The following is a 6,000-nucleotide window of genomic DNA, read 5'->3' on the forward strand; positions in this document are numbered from 1 at the left end:
AGGAAGGAAGGAAGGAAAAAAAAGAGGTATGGCATGAAAGAATGAAGGCGAGGGAAGGCATGAAAGAGGGAAGGAAGGAGAGGGAAGGCATGAAAGAATGAGGGAGGGAGGATGGAAGGAAGGAAGGAAGGAAGGAAAGAAAAAGAGGTATGGCATGAAAGAATGAAGGAGGCGTAAGGTATGAAAGAATAGAAGGAAGGAAGGCATGAAAGAGGGAAGGAAGGAGAGGTAAGGCATGAAAGAATGAAGGAGAGGTAAGGGATGAAAGAAGGAAGGAGAGGTAAGGTATGAAAGGAAGAAAGGAAGGAAGGAAGGAAGGGAGCGAGGGAGGGAGGATGGAAGAAAGGAAAGAAAAAGAGGTAAGGCATGAAAGAAGGAAGGAGAGGAAAGGCATGAAAGAATGAAGGCGAGGTAAGGCATGAAAGAGGGAAGGAAGGAGAGGTAAGGCATGAAAGAATGAGGGAGGGAGGGAGGATGGAAGGAAGGAAGGAAAGAAAAAGGTATGGCATGAAAGAATGAGGGAGGGAGGATGGAAGGAAGGAAGGATGGAAAGAAAGAGAGGTATGGCATGAAAGAATGAAGGAGAGGTAAGGTGAGAAAGAACGAAGGAAGGAAGGAGAGGAAAGGAAAGGCATGAAAGAATGAAGGGGAGGTAAGGCATGAAAGAGGGAAGGAAGTGTCGCATATAAATGCCTAACTCCAATACCACCCCCCCCACTCGGCACAGTAAGGGTTAACACCCACACCCTCACCTTTCCCACAACTCCTCCTTACCTTTAACCATGCCTCCCTGGTACTTAAGCAACATACACGAGGTACTGGGCAGTTCTACAACTTCATCTGCAAGAGAGCAGAGTTGACTCAATAAATATGATTGTAACATACCATTGATTCTGAGTATTTCTTGAGCTAGATCATCGTATCTTAACAGGAAGGAGTGGTAAGGCATGAAAGAATGAGGGAGGGAGGATGGAAGAAAGGAAAGAAAAAGAGGAAAGGCATGAAAGAATGAAGGATGGAAGGAAGGAAGGAGAGGAAGGAGAGGAAAGGAAAGGCATGAAAGAATGAAGGCGAGGTAAGGCATGAAAGAGGGAAGGATGGAGAGGTAAGGCATGAATTAATGAAATAGACGTAAGGCTTGAAAGAAGAAAGGATGGAAGGAAGGAAGGAAGGAGAGGTAAGGCATGAAAGAATGAAGGAGAGGAAAGGCATGAAAGAATGAAGGAGGGGTAAGGTATGAAAGAAGGAAGGAATGATAGAAGGAAGGAGAGGAAGGAGATGAAAGGAAAGAATGAAAGCATGAAAGAATGAAGGCGAGGTAAGGCATGAAAGAGGGAAGGAAGGAGAGGTAAGGCATGAAAGAATGAGGGAGGGAGGATGGAAGAAAGGAAAGAAAAAGAGGTAAGGCATGAAAGAATGAAGGAGAGGTAAGGTATGAAGGAAGGAAGGAAGGAAGGAAGGAAGGAGAGGTAAGGCATGACAGAAGGCAGGAGAGGTAAGACATGAAAGAAGGAAGGAAGGAAGGAAGGCATGAAAGAATGAAGGCGAGGTAAGGCATGAAAGAGGGAAGGAAGGAGAGGTAAGGCATGAAAGAATGAGTGAGGGAGGATGGAAGAAAGGAAAGAAAAAGAGGTAAGGCATGAAAGAATGAAGGAGAGGTAAGGTATGAAGGAAGGAAGGAAGGAAGGAAGGAAGGAAGGAGAGGTAAGGCATGACAAAAGGCAGGAGAGGTAAGACATGAAAGAAGGAAGGAAGGAAGGAAGGCATGAAAGAATGAAGGAGAGGTAAGGTATGAAAGAAGGAAGGAACGAATGAAGGAGAGGCAAGGTATGAAAGAATGAGGGAGGGAGAGAGGAAGGAAGGAGAGGTAAGGCATGAATGAATGAAGGAGACGTAAGGCTTGAAAAAAGGAAGGAAGGAAGGAAGGAAGGAAGGGAGGAAGGAAGGAAGGAAGGAAGGAAGGAAGGAAGGAAAGAAAAAGAGGTATGGCATGAAAGAATGAAGGAGAGGTAAGTTGTGAAAGAATGAAGGAAGGAAGGAGAGAAAAGGAAAGGAAAAGCATGAAAGAATGAAGGCGAGGTATGGATGTGAGTGAACTCTATTTTTCTCTGATTATTTTTCTCCTTTTCAGATGGGGCCAACTGAGCATGCCCAGAACTCATTCCAGCCCAGGAGCCGACGGGAGCGGACCTCTCCCACTGTGCTTCAGGGCCAGGCCTGGGCCCAGGCCTGTGGAGCTCTGAAGAGTCTTCTGGAAGCCCCCCTGGTACTGGAACACTTACCAGGGGGCAAAGGCTGCAGGATGGGGCCGGAAAAGCCCGAAAATGCTGAGGATCGCCTGGAGGGGCCCACCACTGGTCCTGAAGACTCCAGAGGAGGCAGCCATCTTGGGAGGTGGGAGGCTCAGCTGGAGGCCCCCTGAAGTCATCCAGGTGAGTCCTCCGTTGCCTCGGTGGGGGTGTTGGGAAGGCTGGAGCCCCCAGGGGTTCTTCTGGGGCTTTCTGGAAGCCTGGGTCCTGGCTGGGGGGCTCCGGACTGGACGCCCCCCCTCGCTGGTCCCCTGGGGGTGTTGAGGGAGGCTGGCTGCCCCTGAGGTTGAGGCCGCGGTCATCGTGGCCTCCAGGGCCACGACCAGGACTTGGATTGCAGCTCTGATGCCCGCTGCAGCAGGAGCGGCTGGGCAGACTTCGAGGCTTGCCGGTAGGGGGGCCTGAGCAGTTTGCATGCTTCTTTGGCTGGCTGTCATCCCTTGCTGGGCCTCGTGGCCTAGCTGAGGCCTACCAAGCCTCGCTGGAGTAAGTGGCCTGGGGGCCACCATGTTGCTTCCGGTTGGCCCCGGAAGCTGCAGGTCGCGATTTGGTGGAAACTTTCCCGCCAAAAGCTCCGAGGGCCCGCGGGCCCCTAGGGTGGCCGGTGCCATGTTGGGGAGCCTCCTGGGCGCTGGGGAAGGACTTACCCGGCATCCAGAGGCCCCCTGCGCTGGTGTCCCACGTGGCTGGGCTCCTGGCATCCCTCGGGTTGCTAGGAGCATTCGTAGCAGCTCTCTGCATTCCTCGCCAGTGAGCTGGTCTACGCTGGGGGTGGCCTGGTCCCTGGCCTCCTCCCCGGTGTCCTGGCAGTCCTGGGTGGACTGCTGGTCTTCCATGCCTTCCTCTGTGGCTTGCAGCTGCAAGGAAGCATGCGAAGGGGTCCCTTGCATTCCGCTGGGTCCTCTGGGGGCATAGAGATCATCTGTACCCTCCTCTGGATCGAAGCTCGCATCAGGGACTGGATGCAGGGTTGCCAACCTTGCTTGGAGACTCCTGGTCATAACCGGGGAAGTCCTCCGTGGGGTTCTTGCTGGAACCTCCTGGCATCTTGCTTCTGCTGGCTTGGAAGTGTTGCCTCAAACCATCCTCTGCTACCACTTTGTGAGGGATCTCACGAAGAACGTTGGTTCGTTGAGGGCTCTTCCAAGAAAAGGTCAGCACGCAAGGATGCAATCAAATTAAGTCTTTATTTAGAAGTAAAAGTAGAGTAAAATAAGCTCCCAGGCATGGAGGCATCCATGCCTGGATTGAGCCCATGGATCAGTCCCATAGGAGAGTAGAACAAGAGCAGGGAAAAAGCAGGGAGCAGCCCCAGTGGAGGGGTTCTTATAGGGGCCCCTGGCCCCTCCCTTACAAGGTGTGTGAGGGGGCCGGAGGGCCATTAACTTTCCCCAATGAGGCTGCAGGGGCTGGAGCTCCTTGACCCACCAGTGGGATCAAAGGTGCCTCTTTGCCCCCATCTGGTGGCCTTTGAAGAGACTGCCATGGCTGGCACAAAACACCTAACAGCCTCGAAATAATATACAAGGTCACTGTGCTCTGTAGAGCTGCTACTTGCTATTTTTTTTTCCTGAATTATTGCTCTCAATATTGTGGCTTGAGTAAAGTATCACTCTCTGAATGCTTTCTCTTTTTTCCCTTTGATTTTCATATTTTTGAGCTTTCTCTCTTCTTTTTTTTCTGTCCCTTCTCACAATTTGGATATAATCGTATTGGATTAAGGTAATCAAGTGCCTGAAGAACTACTAGTTTTTTGTTTTTGTTTTTGTAATTGGTACCCTTATTTTTATTTTTTATTCTTTTGGCTTTTCATGGTTTATTTTTCTTTTTTACCTCTTTTTGCTGGATCCCTTTTTTTTTGCTTTTTTATTTTTCTCTTTTCCTCTTTTTCTTTTTAATATCTAAAGGATTACAGTTTTGAAGAGCCAGAAGAGTTTGATTTGATCAATTTTTTTGTTTTTTTTTCTGTTCCTGTTTTGTCTTCCTTTATTTTTTCTCCCCCTTTTTCTCCCTTTTTTGGATTTTTTCTTTTTTTTTGTTTTTTCCCTTTTTTCTCCATTTGATTGGATTACAAAATGAGCAGAAAAGTAGCAACAGTGAGATCTGCTGCAACTACACCTGCATCATCACCATCTGGTGGGCAAAGATCTATCCAGACAATGTTGCAACAAGAAAAAGACAAAGATAAAGAATCGCCAATACAAACAATTCTACAAACAGTACAAAGAATGGAACAACAACTGACTAAAGTGGAACAACAACTATCTAAGATGGATGAAAAAGTCCAAAGGATGGAACAACAGCTACTTAAGACAGATGAAAAAGTGGACAATATTCAGCAAACAATGGTGAATTATGAAGAGAGACTGTCAAAATTAGAGAAGAAGGAAGACCAAAGGGAAGAAAAAATAAAAGAAATTGAGAATAGATTGGGAGACGTGGAATTAGAAGCAAGTGGATTAATCGGATGGGAAATAGAAAAAGCAGAATTTTATTTAAGATTTCAAAATGTGGAAGAAGAAAAAGGAGAAAATCTTGCGGATGTGATGATTGGGTTGCTGTCTGAAGCCTTAGAAACTACTAAAGAGAAGATGATGGAAGGAGTTGATGAGATTTACCGAGTTTACACTAGATATGCAATACGTAATAAACTCCCAAGAGAGGTACATATAAGATTTATTAAGAAATCGATTAAAGCACAAATTCTTCAAGCAGCAAGAGAAAAAACCTTGAAATATAAAGAAAAAGAAGTGGCGGTTTTGAGACAAATACTGAGGAAAGTAAGAGAGCTGAGAAGAGAGTACCAGTTTTTGATGAAAATCTTGATGCAAAAAGGAATTAACTACAGATGGTTGACCCCAGAAGGACTAACTTTTGTATGGCAACTTCAAAGATACAGACTGAACACAATTGATAAAGCAAGAGCTTTCTATGATCAATTTCTTAGAGAAAAAGAAAAGGAAATGCAATTTGAAATCCAACCTGTAGTCCCAATAAAATTTACAGAGGAAGAATTGGCAATGCTCGAGTCGACAGAGGGAGCAGTTGGGGGAGCTATCCAACAAAAGGAACAACGTGAAGTAAGATCTACTAGAGCAATAAAACCTACATATAAAGTATGAATATGGAAGAAAGGAAACTAATTTCAATAAATATAAATGGACTTAATTCGGCTATTAAAAGAAAGACAGTATTCCACAAATTAGAGAAACTAAAAGCTGATATAATTTGCTTACAAGAAGTACATATTAAAAAACAACACGAACACTTAGTGACACAACCAAAACTTGGGAAAACCTTTTTATCTCTATCGCAAAGTAAAAAAAGAGGAGTCGTATTATATATTAAAAATGTAATAGTGGCGGAACAAAAATGTTCAGACTTAGAAGGTAGAATTTTGATGGTTGAAATAATTGATAACAATACGAAAATTCTTTTAATAGCAATATATGCTCCCAATGAAAATCAAAGTGACTTTTATAGAAGATTACATAATAAAATAATAGAAATAGAATATGATAATATATGTATGATGGGGGACTTTAATGGAATTGTGGATGAAAATTTGGATTATAAAACGAATAATTATCTTCTTAAATCCAAATATTCATTCATATACTATTTGAAACTTTTTAGTCCCATATTTGTTTTGAATATAATCAATCCATCTTCTCCAGTCCACAATATATCT

The sequence above is a fragment of the Pituophis catenifer genome, unplaced genomic scaffold, assembly GCF_029215685.1.
Source record: "Pituophis catenifer annectens isolate HBS135680 unplaced genomic scaffold, rPitCat1.0.hap2 SCAF_5, whole genome shotgun sequence".
NCBI classification, from domain to species: domain Eukaryota; kingdom Metazoa; phylum Chordata; class Lepidosauria; order Squamata; family Colubridae; genus Pituophis; species Pituophis catenifer.